Source organism: Miscanthus floridulus, chromosome 8 (genome assembly GCF_019320115.1).
Source record: "Miscanthus floridulus cultivar M001 chromosome 8, ASM1932011v1, whole genome shotgun sequence".
Taxonomy (NCBI): Eukaryota; Viridiplantae; Streptophyta; class Magnoliopsida; order Poales; family Poaceae; genus Miscanthus; species Miscanthus floridulus.
The window spans coordinates 70,138,562-70,158,207 of NC_089587.1; the positions used below are offsets into that span (position 1 = coordinate 70,138,562).

The window sequence follows — 19,646 nt, forward strand, 5'->3', positions numbered from 1 at the left end:
CTCAATTATCAATAATATAAAAAAATTATTATATTATTACTGAGTGCAGGAAAGACAGCCAAATTAACATGAAACGGCTAATCGCCGGCCGGGAGACCGGAGACGTTACACATCCTTTGCACTACTGCCATTTTTCCTTCTGCAGGCATCTCTGACCAGTGAAAGAGATTAAAGTTAAATTCAGAAAAAAAAACATGTGGTAAGCAAGTTCCCCATCCTTTTATTTTACAAATAATAAAGGCTCAAGAGCGCCCTCCAAAATCCCATTACGCCTCGCTCCCCTCCCCTCCTCCAAAATCCTACTCCACCCTGCTTTCTGCCATGGCTGAAACCGGTGGTTCTTCGACTACCATCGCGGACCCGGAGGAGAACATCGACGCCGTCTCTGCCGCCGGCAACGCTGCTGACAACAAAGAAACCCCCAAGGCGCGCCGGAATCGGATGCGGATGATCGCGGAGAGGAAGCGCCGTAGTCGGCTGAGGAATTACTTCGGCGAGCTGCAGGCGCTCGTGCCCCACGTCACTGACAAGGTAAGGCTCTCGATCAGATGACACGATCGATGCGAATTGCAATTCTCTGATGCGATAGCTAGCTAGGGCTTGGAAGAAGATGCAGTCACTCAGTCACTGGTGAATTAATGGTGGATACTGTGATCTGATTTGTTGAGTTTCTGACGACGTACAGAGTGACAAGGGGAACGTAGTGGGACAGGCGATCGACTACATCCAGTCGCTAGAGAAGACCAAGGCCATGCTGGAGAAGCGCAAGCAGGAGCTGGCGCTGGCGCGGCAGGTGGCCGCTGAGGGGGCGGCCTCCTCCTCGTCGGCGCCACCACAGACCGCCCAGGGGATGGCGCCGGCGGCCATGTTTTTGGACGTCCCAGATGGCTGCCACGACGATGTGCCGCCGTCGCCGCTGCAGCCACTTGCTGCGGCCGTGCCAATATCTGCGGACGTCCCGCAGCCACAGCCGCTGCAGCAGCCACTTGCTGCAGCAGTGCCAGCGCCACCGCAGCTCCCCATGGCGGCCGCGGGGCAAGTCGGATTCCAGACATTTTCATGGCCGAACCTTGTGCTCAGCGTGTCGAACGACAACGCGTACATCAACGTATCCGTGCCGCGCCACCTCGGCATGCAGAACATGGTCATGGTGCTGTCCGTGCTGAACAACCACGGGATCGACGTCGTCACGGCGCAGGTCGATTCCGACGCTGCCCGCTCCGTGCTCAACATCTATGCCCGTGTAAGTAGCTTCTACTTGATGGAGCATCATATCCTCTTGGTTTCATGGTTGTTGTAGTGGCTTGTTTGTATACAGGAATGGGAACTCGCATTAGTTAGTAACCATGACGTGGGGGAACTGGTTAGTATTTTTATTGGGTGTTTGGTTTGAGAAATGAAATCATTCTGGATGAGGTGGTGTATCACAAGTCCATTACTTAAGGCCTCGTTCGGTTATTGCGGTTTGATTCCCGGCCTCACCATTTCTTCGGTTATTTCTACAAGACCAGAACCGTTCCCTGGCCAGAAACGACCCGGAACGTCATAACCGAAACGAAGCCTAAGTGTGTGTTTGGTTTGAAGAATGGTTTGGTCCATCTTCTTTTCACTCCTCACTTTTTTTATTTGGTTTGTGGAATAGAATGAGTTGATTCATCATCACCTCATTTCTGGCAAGCTAATAATTGTATATGCATGAGAAATGAGTTGATTCCACCAAAATTCATGGGATGAACTCATGATGCATCACCTCATGAAGTATGGATGACTCTACAAACCAAACACACCGTAAATTTACCTCATATTAGTATTGAACTGTTATTTAGCTTGTGATGAATAAGGTGATGATAGATCAAACTATTTCATTCCACAAATCAAACAAAAAAGTATGGAGTGAGAAGATGATGATGGACCAACTCATTCCTTAAACCAAACACCCTATTAGAGGATTGGGGAGAGCCCGGAATTCAGTAGGTGGCTATCTCTCTGTTAACGAGGAGCCTGCCTGACCATTTACAAAGGTGACGCACAAAATGGTTTGATCTAAATACTGACCAACCTAAATGTAGCTAGACTATTGGACAAACATGGTTACTCTGCCTTTTGAATCTAGCTAAACTAATCAACAAATATGGTTATTCTTCCTTACTCGATTTCTTGCTTTTAAATTGAGATTTTGGTTTGCAAAACGGCTTGCAGAAGCTGAGACTGCGTGATTTGGTAACCATAAGAAAACAGTATGTTACTAGAGGTCTATTTTATTTTCAATATGTATTTTTTTTATGGAAACATGCTTTTGGAGTTGACGTAACAAACTACTCAAGCCAATCACTAAGGTTAGAAATACATATATGACCCAAGTTCCCATATCCTTCAATTCTTTTGACTGCACTGTGGATTTGTAACTCTGTAGGAATTATTATGTGACTAACTCTATGATTAACTTCTTGTTTCACATAAATGCTACTAGTTGGTCCGATTAATATAACTTTATTAATGGAGTCTAGCTAGTATTTCATCAAAAGGTTTGTTTTGCCATATTGATTTGATTAGTTCAGCAGTACACTATTTGAATAGTCACTCGGTAGTCAAGGCCACTTGTTACTTGAATGATGTGTGTACCATCTTGCAGTTCCATGTTCCACCAAAGATGAATTTGCATTCTGAGCATGATATCTTTCACCCTAGCAGTAATACAACATGAATGCATAAACATGCATATATATCCAAGAGGGAGAACCCAGTCACAAACAATAATGCCCACTGTAGACATTTTGCCACACTCTATATATCAGAATTCATTGTTCGAAAAAATATATCAGAATTCAGGCACCAATATCTAATTCAATATATATCTTCGTTGAATCTGACAACAATGCATTACCTGACAAAGTATATTCATACTTTTAGATATATACATATATATCTCATGCAGAGAACTTGCTTATTTGCATGAGGTAACCTTTATGACATCTCACTAACATTCACATCTTTTGACAAAATAGGTGATTAGAATGGACGGAGAGAATCCTTCACCAGAGGAAGTGTACAAGCTAGCTATGTCGGAGATCCTGCTATTGCTCAACACCAATTAGGCCGGATGCACCATCAGGGCCCCAAGGGCGTCTCAAGCAGCGCCACCGCCCGTACATTATTGATCTGCTCTGGACTGGAGCGATCGATCAGAACAAATAAACTTGTTTACTTAATTTGCATTTTTCATTTCGAAGGTTTGAGAACTGTGTGTGCTGCATGGGTCCGTTCTGGTCGAACTGATCGAGTACCATGCATTGGTGTGTCGACGATCCTTCAGAGCGTCTCGTCGTGTCGTAAATCCACTGTTGTCTTGAGAATTGTTGATGAACCGCTTTAAATTCTGAATCATGGCTTGTCTAGATATGGGGGTGTAAGGGTGTTTTTGTTCTGGTGGTGTGCACTGTGCAGCAGCTTGATTTTTATGATCCTGTGGATCCAATGACTCCAGTTAGAAAATGCGTTAGGAGCGCATAAATCCCAGCTCAGAGAGATATGTTGTCGTGATGAATGCGTCATGGAGCTCCATGCATGTGTCAATCAGCTCTGGTCAAATTGACCATGACCCGTGATTGTGTCAGTGTGTGTATGGAAGTTCCTTGATAGCATTTGGCCGTGTTGTAGGTATTATATTGTCTTCTCAATTGTTGAACCATCTAATTTTCTGGATCATTTGTTTGTCAAGATTGGATTGGTACTGCTGTCCTGATTAGTTTAGCATGGAATTTCCTTTGCACCGGGTTTTCAGTAGAAGCCCATTGCATGAGGAAACTGCAGATGGACGAAGCCCTACCGATTTATGTAGTGCGTTCCTGTTGGATTGTCCAGCAGGAAAAAAAAATGAAGGGCCCTAGCTCCAAGTCCAATACTGTTAAATGATTCGAGCTTGTGATTGGTCTGATGTGGTCCTCCTTGACCATCCCTCAGTCCCTTAGCCCAGCTGCCAACTACGACCATGGCTATCCCCTGGATCGGCTCATGTGATGGCCACTTTCATAAATTGTAAGTTGAGGTTCGTAAAGAAATAGTGTTTGTCACCTATCATATTGAATCTAGCTAAATTAATTGAAGAATATGGTGTTTCTTTCTTGTCTGATCTCATCCTTTTAACTGGAGATGTCCTTTTGTAAATGGCTTGCATAAGTTGAGGCTAGCTGTGGTTTGAGAATTGTATGAAAATTGTATGTTTGAGGTCCATTTTGTGATAGTATGTGTGCATATATGGCGAAACATGCTTTTGTGCCTTGAAAAAAATGCATCTATATATAATTTCTGCTACATGAATTTGAAAAGGACCATGAACTGTTGAATTAGGGGTATGGGCATGCACATCAAGAAGCCTACAGAATGGGATCAAAATATCGACAACCTTAGCTAATAAACTAATAGACTAATATAGTTACTCTGCCTTATTTCTATTGGTTCTCTAAATGATATACATCAGTTGAGGCTGTATGATTCATAGTACGTTAGATCTTTATTTTGTCGCACTTTAGTGGAAAAAGGTTATCCAAATAAGGACACAATCTACATAAGTTGAGGCTGCATAGTTGTAGCTAGTAATAACAACCATATGGATAATGTACAGAAATAGTGCATCAAACCTTTATGTTGTTGTACTTGAATGGGAAAAGTGATCAAGATACCAATCATACTAAATCTAACCAAACTAATCAATAGAGACACGGTTGTTATTCTTCCTTTTCTGTTCTCATCCTTTTAGCGAGAGATGTTGATCTGCAAACGGCTTGCAAAAGTTGAGATTACGTGTATATTGCTTGGTATTGTACGGAGATAGTACCCTAGAGGTCTATTTTGTGATAGTGTATATATGTTTATGGAAAACCTGCATTTGGATATGATGTAACAAACTACTCAAGCCTACCACTAAGGTTAGAAAAAAAATACCAAGTGTTTATTAGAGGTGCAGTTTTTCACAATGTGTATTTTTTTGGACAACATCCTTTTAGAGCTGATGTAACGAAGTGCCCAATCTACCACTAAGGTCAATCTGATCTGAATGAATAACAGGTGTACTCTGGTTATTGATAACATGCTAATCACTCAATTAAAATCACCTCAGGATAGAACTTACCATCTAAATATATAATATCTCAAATCCTAAACAGCTATTGATAATCTAGATTATGTTTAATTAACAGTAAATGAGAGTAGGATGGTTTTGAAGTTTGATTATAAGCGGCGGGAGAAGTGGTGTGCAGAACAGTTTTTTTTGCTGCTCCTCCATTCTAGTACAAATTGTAAAGAGTTTTGATCAATGTCCACCTGTGGAGGAGGTGGTTCTTTTGCCCATTTGCCTCAGCTTTAGAAAATAAAGCAGGAGTAGGTTGAGGAGCTCAACCAAAAGGCCCCAAAATAAGCAAACAAATGCATGAAGGATTGAAATTGAAAGGTTAAGTTATGCCTATCTACTCCATTCAGTGCTTAAACAATTCAGAAAAAAACACCATCTAAATAGTACACAATGTACAGTCTTACCTTTTTTGTACAACCATTTAGCCTTAGTTGACGAAACAATGGGTGGCCGACTATTTAGCATTTATGTGAACACTATTTATGGAAGGAATGGGTGTACTCCAATGTGTTATTGCATTTTTATTATTTGATATAGTGCTTTGTTGAAAAATGAAGATTTTAAAGAGTTGATAACTTTTGTTGCCAATTTGAATTTGTTTCACAAAATAATTTATTGTTTTGACTCTGTTTCTCGTCGGATCTTGTTTGTTCTTTTTTCATAATACCTCTCTAAACATGTCTTACACATCTTAGTATACATGTTAGTCCTATTGATTAAGTTGTCATTACAGTCAGCAAAAACCATAATAGAATATGACATCACATATTCCTTAAACAGTCTCAAGGACCACTTCATCTTAGGAGCCGATTGATGTGTACCACAAATTCCTTCTTGAATCTCTTCCATGGAAACATAGGCTTGATATGAATCCAAACACTTCGAAAGAGAATCATCTTTAGCGTTTCAACTGTGTACAAGTCACCATCAGTTAAAATATAATTAAATGCTAATCGCCGAATCATTCTATCCACTTCATAGCTAGGATTATGTAAACAGAGTAATAATATGTCTCCTCTAGATACAATAACCTGAGTGTCACCATGGTTTTGGGACATAATGACCGAGTTAGCACTCTTAACAGGCATACTGGCCAAGCTACTTTCAGAATCTGGACAAACCAATTTTGGCATGTGAGCTAGAAAACTAGCCAATTCGGTCTTTAGAGTGAAGCATAGTATAGATTCTGGCCATGCTGGTTTTCACAAATCTGGACAAGCTAGTTTTATTCTAGAACATCCATATCAACAAGCTTTAGCATCAGCTCTTCAATAATATAAACATGTATCTTCTAAGCATTATAGCCAGATTTTTTGGTGATAATATATGTGCTCGAAAATTCTCAGGCCCAGAGGTATAGGATATATAGCAAATTCATCAAAGTAAGATAAAACATCTAGGTACTTGTCAAGGTAATCATTCAGTGACCCATCTAGACAACGAATGGTCTTTGACACTTTCTGTGGTGCTAACAATGAGTCACCAAAAGCTTTTACATGTTTAAATCCTTGGATTTCAAAAATTTTAATAAGCCTAATGTATGAGCTTTATATGTAGCTTGATTGTTAATTCAAAAGTATTCTGATCAGCTAGAGGTCTAAAAAACATCATTATTGGGTAAAATAAACATAGCACCAATGCATTGACATTCATTGCAAAACGACCAACAAAATACAACTTACATTTAGTATAAGTAACATATCTGGCTTCTAAACCATGCTCATTATCAATCCAATGTTCAAAAATAAATTCTGCTATAATTCGGGAATTCAAATATTCAAATGCCAAATCATATTCAATAAGTGCATATGCCTCCTTATTAATTCTTACCACTGAAAATAGGACCAGCAACATATGTACAATAACATTGGCTTGACACATGCTACTATGCCAGTACTAGATAATAAATAATGCCTCAACTTAGTAGAAGCATAATATAGCGATAAGCATAATTTATCACTAAAGGTTTATATTGTCTCTGTCCAAAAGTCAACAATCGACATATGTGATAATAATATATTCCTTTCCTTCCATATCTTGAGCCAAAACAACGCCAATTACCTTCTCCTCCACAACCACATAAAGCTTAAAGGGTGCTCGCCACCTATGCACCCAAAGCACAAGTGGTGAAAACAAGCATTCCTCAGTTTTCTCAAAAGTTTCTTGACCCCCAAACAAATAAAAATAAATTAGTCCTCATCTCTTAATAATTGAAGGATAGGAATAATAAAAGCAATAATCATTCCTGGCAAATTTGATATGCTCGAATAATTCACCTTTCTTAGGAAAGGCCACAAATCCTTGTTACATGTAGGCACCTAGATTTTCATTATAGCATGGATTTTTTAGGATCCACTTAATTATATGCCATTTTCATAAACCTAAAAAACTTTATAGCAGATGCACCAAAAGCATATTTAATTAAGTGGGTTCAACTTCAAAGTATACATACATAACTTTTCAAAAGCAAGGTGTAAATTGATCAAATAAGATTTCAAGATTGCTGAGTTAACTGCTATGTCATCAATGTAGACTAATAATAATATGATGCCAAATCAATTCACTAAAGCATCTTGTTTGCTGTCCCATAATTAAGCACGATTTTTACCCTTTGTTGGTTTATTTGTAAACCTAGCCGTGCATCACCACAAAAGAGTGAGAGTTATCCATTGTTCGCCTAAATGATCATTTAGTCCATGTTAAACACCATTCAAGCATGCTGCATTGTAGTACACCATTTCTACTTAATTGGTCGTTTATCCCACTTAAATGGTCATTTTGCCCGTTTAAATGGTTGTTGTTGACGGTTGTTAATGTCAATCATAAACCGTCAACATATCCTACATATATACTTAATTCCATCACCAAACATAGGTATAGGGTTTTTAACTAATGAATTCCACACGTTTTGGTGAATATGTGAATGCAGGACGATTTATTCAGAAAACAGCCCCGAGACCACTGCCATACACTCCAAATGAGCAAACCGACGACAACAAGTGATTCAACTCGTGAAAACTGCAAAAGGCAACTCAATACGGAGTCAAGGACCCACCGCCAAAGGGGGAGGCCCAACTGCCACGAAAGTGGGCCGGCCGGCCCAACCCCTAGACTGGCCGGCCCACTCCGGAGCCCGTTCGGTCTCCGCCGCCTCGTATGCGTTTCTAAGATCTACACCATTAATTTTAAGGCGGTTTTAAGTCGGTTTATCCAACGGTGATCGAAGGAGTTGACGCAGATCGATGACGTGGCAATGCCTTGTCCCTACTCCATCTCCCCTATATAAGGAGCCCTCTGCCCCCTCTAGGAGGCCATCATCCCATAGAGAGCCATCTCTCATTCAGATCAAGATACACCACAAGAGAGAAATCTCCACAAAGCTTTCAAGATGTAGAAGTAGAATAGCTCTAGTTGAGAGTTAGGGAGAATTGAGCCATGCTCAGGTTCTGAAGAAATCTTCGGAGGCCAGGTATATCTTTATATCTTACCTTTGCAAGACTTATGCTTTAATATAGTTATCTTCCCTATTTACTTTTATGCCTTTCATGTGTATGGTTAATATAGTTTTCATATCTTAGCATGGGATCTTCGCTCGCATAGAGTGTTTTAGTTATCATATGTGACTAGAGTAGTAATCCGTAGTATAGACATGGTTTCTAGACTATAGGTTACCTGAGATTGCGTTCAATCCTACGATTAGTTGTGGTAGCCCCAGGGGTGACATCTCTGTCAGGCCGTTGTAATCCACCATGTTAGGATTGGTGTTCGTAGAGCTTTAGGCAGCCTTCCCCTAACTACGCTTTCTCAACCCCCTTGAGAGTTGGAAAGGTACTGTTGCTCCAAAGTGTTATTGTGTATGATCGCTATATTTACCCATGATTTAGTTATACCCTATAGAACCAAAGTAATAGAAAAGTATTCAGGAACCTTGAACTCACCCGTTGTCCTCTCAATTTAGCTGGACTGCTCATTTATGGAATTCTCTTATGTGTGTGTTATTATTCATAACTCTTATCATAAACAACACGTAACCTCACTTTAGTTTAGTCAGTATACTAGTTAGTAGATACATGATGGTGAACTATCAACTTCCTTAACCATTGTTTCCCTGAGGATAAATACGATACCTTAGAATACTCTCGGGTGAAAGCTACAACGGTATATGTGCGTTTACGGATTTATCTGTGTGCGTTTAAAAATACCTACAGTTGTTTAGCCCAAATAATGGCAACAATATATCGGTGTCCAACTCTTTACCATTTAGCATTTTGGAAAACATAAGCTACCTCTCTTGGTGAAACTCGAGAATACTAGAGGGTCCTTTGTCTAAAACCAGAGGATTTGGTTTTCATAGAGGCTGCAACGAGCGTGCCACTATGAGTGCATGTACAGTGCTTAGGTATTTGGTGCATATTTGTGCTAACACACACACATTTCAGTGGGTGAAACATGCTCTATATCTTTACCGTTTTATGCATTTTTTGGTCAAAAACCTTGCAAAAATCATACATAGCACAAATCAAACCATATTACAGTACATATCACTACTAGAGAAACGGGTTTTAGTCCCGGTTTTCCCAACCGGGACTAAATTCCCGGGACAAAGGTCCACCCACGGAAGAAAAAAATAAAGGAAATCCTCGAGGCCTCGCTTGCTCTACGTGAGATTCGAACCCAACACCTCTCTCCTCGCACGTAGGTACATTACCAACTCAACTGCACACCACTTGTGACAGAGTCATGTGCGCTCTCCTTTTGAATAGACTCGTGGGAGACCTTTAGTCCCGGGTAAAAGACCTTTAGTCCCGGTTGAAGATACCAACCGGGACTAAAAGGTCACTCTTTAGTCCCGGTTGGTGTTACCAACCGGGACTAAAGATGACTTTTAGTCCCAGTTGGTATTACGAACCGGGACTAAAAGTCCTTTAGTCCCGAACGCAAAAAATATCAAGACTAAAGGCTAAAATCGAAGTGGGTGAAAGGTCTGTTTTCTAGTAGTGTATATATACTTTCATATATGTAATGTAACTAGTTTTAGTAGCATTTCAAATCATATGGTAATTAATAGAGGAAATATATGGTATGAAACACATCCATGGTGAGTGCCAATGCCCGCTGCATGAAATATAGATAAGAGATCAAAGTCTTTCCCTACTCTCAAAAAGCAAGGATCCGCTATCTTTCACTCTGAACCTTCGTGACAGTGGCTCTCAATCACACACAACTTTGAATCCTACGATAAATTTGTTTGCGTGAGGTAATAAAACTCTATGCTAGATCACTACCATTCGATGAGCTTGTTGGTGTGAGGTAAAACTCTATACCATATCACTAACATTCGTGTCTTGCTACAAAAAATAGGTGACTAGAATGGGCTAGGTGCAAAGAATCTTTTGTCAGAGGAAGCGTGCATTGCTGTGTCAGAGATCATGGTATAGCTCAACCGCAGCTAGGCCGAAGCCGCCATCAAGGCCTCAAGAGCATTTCAAGTAGCACTACTTCTCGTAAATTTGCTCAGCTTGCAGTCTCTAGATTGGAGTGATATGAATGGAAGTTTGGAACAAACTTGCCTACTTAATTTTCATTTTTCATTTGAGAATTTGAGAATGCGTGTTAAATGGATTAGGTTTGGGCAAACTAAGTACCGTGCATCTTTATGTTGATGTTCTTTAAGAGTGCCTCATTGTGTCATAATTTAACTATAGTTGTACTTTCACCTTCTGAATTATTACTGATGGACCGTTTTAAATTCTAGATCATATCTTGTTTAGATCGGTGTTCCTGTTGTAATGGTATAATGGTATACACTATGAAGGAGCTTGATGGAGGCGACTCTATATATATGCATCATCCTTTGGCTCCATGCATGTGTTAGCTAGTCACGTCATGTCCACGTGATTGTGAACCGTGACTGTGTCACTGTGTATGTTTGGATGTTCCATGATAGCGCTTGGTCATGCCGTAGGCTTCATATTGTCATGTTCTAAATTGTTAAACTGTTTAAATTTTTGGTTTGTTTGCTCATCTAGATTAGACTAGTAAACAGGCCCATGCATTGCAATGGGATGTACATCTTGTTGCGCAGTTACATGGACGACTTGTAGCTTGGAGATTTTTTTTCAAATGCCATGGGTTCCAATTCTTCATCTATTGGATGGTCCTCCTGACGAAATGATTCATCATAGCTATGTACCTAGACATACACTGTGTTAGACCGTGTTCCTAGGATTGCATGCACCCATTGAAAATACATTGTCATCATCTTACTTTTGAGTAGTACTATTTGCTCCTCTAGATGGAATGTGTCTAACAATTAAACATGCATCTGAATTGCAATGGGATGTATATATCTTGTTGCATATCTGTTTGGATTTGACTTGTAGCTTGGAGATTTTGGGCCTGTTTGGTTACCAGCCACTGTTGGCTACGCCAAAGGTATGGCGCGCCACACTTGTAGAGTCCAATTTCAGCGCCACACTCTGTGGTAGCTTTCGTACCGCAATTTTTTGTGGAAGCCTTTGTTGCGTCACCAACCAAGAAGGTGCTTTCGATTTTTATGGGGAGCCATAGCTATGGCGTGGCGACGTGCAGTGAGCAACCCAACCACGCCCTTTACTTTATTCAACGTCATGCGTTCCAATTCTTCATCTATCAAATGGCCTTCCTAATCGAATAATTGACCGTAGCTACATACCTATACATGCATTGTGTTGGATTGTGTCCTATCCTGGCTTGCATACACCCATTACACTACTACAGAATTGACTGTCACTGTCGGCCCATCACTGTCAGTTTCTTACAAACTGGTAGTGATAGGGCTGATGGCAAATAACCGACAGTGGTAGGAGACCAACCGGCAATGATATTTGGGTCATCACTGCCGCTTTATATCACTGTCAGTTTTAGCTATGAACCGGCAGTGATGTTGGGTCATGACTGCCGGTTTTTTGCTAAAACCGACAGTGATACTATCACTGCTAGTTCGTGGCTTGAACTAGCAGTGATAGGCTGCACGAAAAACTTTATAACTTTCTCATATGATGTCCGATTAAGATGATCTTTATACCAAAGTTGTAGTACTTTTCAAGATCTACAACTTTGTAGTTCAAACATTTTTGATATGAGGTCATTTTGGATGTCCAAATATGCATCATAATATTTTATAGAGTTAATACCAAAGGAGTCCATATGCTCTATAGTCACAGGTGAGTGTGTAATTGTAGAAAAGGATCTCTGATGGAGAAACAATCAAAATAAATGTTTTAGATCTCGAAATTTTTTGCAACTTTGTACTTCACAACTTTTTTATTTAAAGTTGTGTTTTGATGCTGAAATATTTGTTTCACAAGATTTATAGAAGTTAATACCAAAGGAATTCATATGCTCTATAGTCATAAGTGTGTAGTTGTAGTTAAGGATCTCGGACGGAGAAGCACTAAAACAAAAGTTGTAGATCTCGAAAAGTTATGCAACATTGTAGTTGACAACTTTTTTGTTTGAAATCAACTATCCAACGAAAATCATATTTGAAATTCTCACATTTGAAATTTAAAATTTTCAAACGACCTCGGATGGAGAAACAACAAAAACAAAAGTTGTAGATCTCGAAAAGTTATGCAACTTTGTAGTTGATAACTTTTTCATTTAAAATCATTTATCCAAAAAAAATTATGGCCAAATTTCCTCACATTTGAAATTCAAATTTTTTAAACGACCTCTGATGGAGAAAGGATAAAGACCAAAGTTGTAGATCTGAAAAGTTATAAAACTTTATAGTTGGCAACTTTTTGATTGGAATTCGTTTAGGGTCTCAAATACTTATTTTAAAACCAGATGAAGATAGAATGAGGAGGATGAATATCTCATTTGGACACAAGTATATTTATAGATGGAGTGGTTAGGAGACAAACGCGTGAAGCCTGAGGTCGTGGGTTCGAGCACCGGTGGATATGAAGCGCGCGTTTTTCACTGGAAAAATCGTGTGGTTGCTCAGTGGGTCTCTCCTAGTATTTGAAAAAAAACCATTCCTATTTTTTCAGCACGATTTTTTTGGGTTTTTTGAAAACCTAATCACTGTCAGTTTTAGAACCGACAGTGATGAGGCCGCGCTTTGGTTGTGCCGGTTTACCGGCACCGATGTTCAATTCTGTAGTAGTGTTAGTTCTACAGGACATTGGACTAGCTATTAGAAAAATTTAGCATGAAACTAAGCTTTAAAGAGGGTGCATGGTCTATCTTAGGGATGCCTAGATATTTTGCAATATAGGACCTGTTATAGAAGTTAGCATCAAAATATGCTTCGAGAAGGTGCACGGTGTACCTTAGAGATGCCTTGGTCTAATCTTCTGATAGCTAGCCATTTTTTTAAAAAAAGGTAGAGATATATCGTCCCACAGATATGTTGTTTAGAGTATGTGTGCAACAAAATTAATATATGAGTACAAAATCTACAAAAAACTATTTATTGCATTACTATTAATATAGAAAACACGTAAATCTAAAGAAGTAGCTAACATTTATGAATTTCTTATAATCATGATGAGTTGTGTAGAACCACCATATTTTATTAGCATAGCATACATATATTTATGGTATACAGAAAAAGATGATCCATGTACATTTATTGCCACCATATTTAATTACTGTAGTATACATGGACATGCAAAATTAATTTTTTATTTCACTATATACTAGTTTTGTACAGCTGTGAGTAATATATATCTACAACATTCATGTCTATAAACATTATTGTGCTCAACAGAAAGTTGATCTAAAGTAGTATGAAAAATACAAATTGAACTGTCTTGATCTCAACATGGCTCCACATAGATGCTCACATGTTTCGCAGTCTCACTCATTTTCCTCTAGCTAAGTATTATATAATATAAGTCACGACATGGCGTGGTGCCCCTTCTCCATACCTAACTAGTGTGCTCTCCCTTGCCCTCTTTTCTGTCTCCACTCTCTCACAACCTCCCCTACTTCTCCTGTTTTTTCCAAGGCAGACAACATCAGATTTTTCCGACAGTATGTGCATTCGCTAATCTTACCAGACTGGTGTTACAACCTGAGTTTTTTTGCTTGCTTCCTTTAGGAATTTTTAGAAATTTTGTCCACTTCTCGAAAACTTACGTGTAGCAGAGTAAATTTTATAACTTTTTTAAATGAAGTCAGATGAAGAAAAACTCTACGTACAACTTTGTAGTTGACAAAATTTTCATTTGAATTCATTTGGATCTAACAAATTTTGTTTAAAGTTTTCATAATTTGAAATTCAAATTTTGATATTTCCTAATGATCTCCAATGGAGAAACAACCAAAACTAAAGTTGTAGATCTTGGAAAGATATAAAAACATTGAGTTGAGAACTTTTTCATTTGAAATAATATATGGTCCAAAAATTTGGTTAGAAGTCCTCACGTCTTAATTTCAAAATTTTCAAATGAACTCGGATTGAGAAATGGCAAAATCCAAAGTCGTAGATCTCGAAGAGTTATACAACTTTATTTTTGACAACTATTTCATGTAAAATATTTAACCATAGAAGAATATATTTGAATTTCTCATATTTGAAATTCAAAATTTTCAAATGACCTCGGATGGTGAAATGAAAAGCAAAGTCATAGTAGTTGACTATATGTACAACGTTATAGTTGAAAACTTTTTTTATTTACATTCGTTTAGGGTCCCAAATACTCATTTTAAAATCAGGCAAAATGAATATGAGGGAAATGAACATGCCCTATAAAGAGGTGACTTTGGGGTGGAGTGGTTTGAGGAGCTATGCGCGAGGCTACAGGTCTCAGTTTTGAATCCTGCCTGCTGCGCAACACACGTATTCTCACAAGAAAAGTCGGGTGACTTCTGATGCGTGACTGTGTGGCTGCCTTGTGGAGTCCCTCAGAAATTTTTTTTGGCCCGACTTATGATTTTTGGATGATTATGTGAAATGATTTGTAGAAGCGGATATGGTTTACAACCGATTATAGAAATCGATTTCTAGGGGCAGCTGTTGTTGCCAGCTTCCTCTACAGATCACATTTGCAAGGGCGGTTGGATAGCCATCTCTAGAAATAGCTTATTTCTATCAACACAAGAGAGTAGAGACTGAGTTCAGATGCTACAGCTTGTACTTGAAGAGTTGAGGCGCAAGAGAGAGAGAGAGAGAGAGTAGAGACTGATTGTCCTAGTCGCCTCTTTAGAGCATCTACAACCGTTTCTAAAAAGGCTGGCTGTAGTAGTAGTAGTGCGCATGTGAAAAAAGGTCCATCTAAATGTGGTAGTCTGGAATACGGTCATTGCACATATGTCCTGACTTAATGCAATTTCGACTGCATATGCAGTAAAAACGGGTGCATCAACCAAAACCGTTTTGGTAGTAGTGCTCATTTTGCTGACGACACTTTGCAAAGAAAAAGGTACTCAACCACTTACAACGTTGGACTAGCTATTAGAAAAATTTAGCATGAAAATATGCTTTAAGGAGGGTGCATGGTCAATCTTGGGGATGTTTACGTATTTTGCAATATAGGACGTACTTGCTATAAAAAATTAGAATCAAAATATGCTTTGAAGAAGGTGCATGGTCTATCTTAGAGATGCCTTGGTCCAATCTTATCATAGCTAGCCGTTTTCTTTTTATTAAAGAGGTGTAGAGAGGAGAAGATTAGAAATGTCATCCCAAAGATAAGTTGTTTAGAATATTTGTGCACTAAATTCATATATATGAGTATCCACTAGTAGAGAACAGACCTTTGATCCTCGACCAAAATGGACTCTAGTTCCGGCATTTTTTTGCGTCCGGGACTAGAGAGACCTTTAGTCCCGGTTGGTGGCTCCAACCGGGACTAAAGGTCCCTGCCCAACGGCTATTGCGCCAGACAGAGGTGGCAGGGACCTTTAGTCCCGGTTGGAACCACCAACCGGGACTAAAGGTAGACTTTTACTCCCGGTTGGTGGCTCCAACCGGGAGTAAAGGTCTACTCCCGGGCCGTGGTTGCGCCGGGGGTTGGAAAGTTACCTTTAGTCCCGGTTAGAGCCACCAGCCGGGACTAAAGGTCCCCCCTTTATATCCCGGCCGTCTCATTCTTCCTCTCCGAGCCCGAGCTCAGCACATTTTGAAGCTCACTGCACTAGTGTTCTTGCTTCCTCCCTCCATTGTTCCTCCATCCATTCTTCGATTCCTCCGTCAATTTCTTCGATTCCTCCGTCGATTCTTCAGTTGTAAAGGTTACCAATCTCATACTCTCATTTTTCATCATTGGCTTATCTCATATTGTTCACTATATATATATTGTTTTTATGGTGTTTTTTTTATTTGTAAACAATTTGAGCTCAAAATAACTTATAGTTTGCATATTTGGATGAAGAAAGGTTAAAGTAGGTATTTAAAATTAGTATTCACTTTTTATTTCTAGCATGCATAGCACACTTCATTGTTTAGAGATATAGATAATTTTATAGTTTCTTAATTTTATTTGTTTATAAAATGAGAAATTTATAGTGTATTAAAAAATGAGTATAGAGAGTAGATGCCAACTGCTTCCGGGTCCTCGGCCTCTCATGGGTTTCCAAAGCGACTTAGGCCGGGCCTCCCTCTCATTCCTTGCAGCAAGTGTCGTGATGAGACAAAGATTATGATGGAGTACCGAGTGAAGAAGGAGGGTCCCAACAAGGGTCGTATCTTCTACAAGTGTCTGGATCGCAATGTGAGTTATTTTATCGTATTTTATGATTATGGTTAGTTTATACCTATTTTCATGATGGTTGTGATTAAAGTTTTAATTTTTTGTTTTAATTTCAGTGGGATGATAGTGGACGATGTTCAGGCTTCTACTGGGAGGAAGAGTATGTTGAACTCGTGCAAAAATATCTTGCACAACAGGCAGATACGGCGGCTAATGAGGCAGTGATCCAGCCAAAGAAGCCCAAAGATGTTGCACAATCGGGGGATCTGTCTGTTTTAGTTGAGATTGGTCGCGAAATCCTTGTGCTCCTAAAATGTATTTTAGCCTGAGTTCTTTTAGTGGTAGCTGGGATTGTCTACATTGTAGCGATGCTTTCATAAATTTGTACCTTTTGTGGTGGCACGCATGTTGTATAAATAATTAATTATGATCTAGGTTTTAATATGATATTTATGTTATGTAATGCAGATGAGCCGGCATTGGATGTACAATGCTGATCACCGCTCCCAAGAGTTCATTGACGGCGTGCATTCTTTGTTACGTGCGGCCGAGGCAAACAAACGCGATGATTTCATGTGCTGCCCATGTGCCATATGTAAGAATATGGTGGAATATCCTTGCTCAAGGACTCTTTATTCACACTTATTCAAGTCGGGTTTCATGCCAAACTATATTTGTTAGACGAAGCACGGAGAAACCGGCATTGTAATGGAAGAAGGTGAAGAAGAACAATGGGACGACAATGATATTATTCCCGATGATGCGTGCTTCAATGATACTGCAATTGGAGAAGCTAAAGAAGAGGTAGCCGCAGAAGATAAGCCCGCTGATGATCTTTGTCAGGTCATTCGTGACACACAAAGAGAATGTGAAAGTGAAAAGGAGAAGATCAAGTTCGAGCGGATGCTAGAAGATCATAAGAAATTGCTGTACCCAACTTGTGATGCAGGGCAGAAAAAGTTGGGAACCACACTAGAATTGCTGCAATGGAAGGCAAAGAATGGTGTATCTGACAAGGGATTTGGAGAGTTACTAAAAATCCAAAAGAAGATGCTTCCGAAGGACAATGAATTGCCCGCCACTACCTACGAAGCAAAACAAGTTGTCTGTCCTATGGGGCTAGAAATCGAGAAGATACATGCATGTCCTAATAACTGCATCCTCTACCGTGGCAAAAAGTACGAGAAATTAGATGCATGCCCGGTATGCCAGGCATCGCGGTATAAGATCAGACGAGATGACCCTGGTGATGTTGAGGGCGAACGTCCACAGAAGAAAATCCCTGCCAAGGTTATGTGGTATGCTCCTATAATACCACGCTTGAAACGTCTGTTCAGAAACAAAGAACATGCAAAATTGTTGCGATGGCACAAAGAAGACCGTAAGGTAGACAATATGTTGAGACACCCTGTTGATAGGTCCCAGTGGAGAGCAATCGACAGAGAATTCCTGGAGTTTGCAAATGACGCAAGAAACTTAAGGTTTGCTTTAAGTACAGATGGTATCAATCCTTTTGGAGAGCAGAACAGTAGTCATAGCACTTGGCCTGTTACTCTAAGTATCTACAATCTTCCTCCTTGGTTATGCATGAAGCGGAAGTTCATTATGATGCCTGTGCTCATCCAAGGCCCAAAGCAACCTGGCAATGACATCGATGTGTACCTGAGACCACTTATTGACCAACTTCTCATTTTGTGGAATAAAGAAGGTGTACATGTGTGGGATGAGTACAAACAGGAACACTTTGATCTGTGAGCATTGTTGTTCGTAACAATCAATGATTGGCCTGCTCTAAGTAATCTTTCAGGATAGTCAAACAAGGGATATAATGCATGCACACACTGCTTTGGTGATATTAGAGGTGTATTCTTGAAAAAATGCCGAAAGGTCGTGTACCTTGGCCATCGTCGATTTCTTCCTGCAAATCACTCCGTAAGAAATAAAGGCAAGCATTTTAAAGAGAAGGTAGACCACCTGACCAAGCCTCGCAACCGAACCGGTGAGGATGTACTCGATATGGTCAATGATGTGAAAGTCGTCTTTGGAAAAGGACATGGCAGCCAACCTGTTCCGAACGACGCTAACGGTCATGCACCCATGTGGAAGAAGAAGTCCATATTTTGGGACCTACCCTATTGGCAAGTCCTAGAGGTCCGCAGCTCGATCGACGTGATGCACCTGACGAAGAATCTTTGTGTGAACCTGCTAGGCTTCATGGGTGTGTATGGAAAGCCTAAGGACACATTTAAAGCACGATAGGACCTGCGTTGTTTGAGAGAAAGAGACAACCTGCATCCAGAGAAGACAGATGATGGACGCCATTACTTACGTCCTGCTAGCTACACTCTAAGCAAAGAGGAGAAGGAAATCATGTTTGAATGCTTAAACAACATCAAGGTATCATCTGGTTTCTCCTCGAATATAAAGGGTATTATAAATATGCCAGAGAAGAAATTATGTAACTTAAAGTCCCATGACTGTCACGTTCTCATGACGCAATTACTTCCAGTTGCATTAAGAGGAATTCTACCTCTAAATGTACGTCTAGCCACCGTGAAGCTATGTGCATTCCTCAATGCAATTTCTCAGAAGGCAATTGATCCAACTGATCTAGCTAAACTACAGAATGATGTGGTTCAATGTCTCGTCAGCTTTGAGTTGGTGTTCCCTCCTTCCTTCTTTGATATCATGACACACCTCCTAGTTCACCTAGTCAAGGAGATTTTCATTCTCGGTCCTATGTTCCTACACAACATGTTCCCCTTAGAGAGATTCATGGGAGTCCTGAAGAAATATGTTCACAACCGTGCTCGCCCAGAAGGAAGCATCAC

At 39.9% G+C, this 19,646-nt stretch overlaps 1 pseudogene; it reads left to right on the top strand.

Moving 5' to 3' along the window:
- The first annotated feature begins 321 nt into the window (after positions 1-321).
- Positions 322-19,646, top strand: part of LOC136469319 (uncharacterized) — a 42,032-nt pseudogene continuing 22,707 nt past the window's right edge.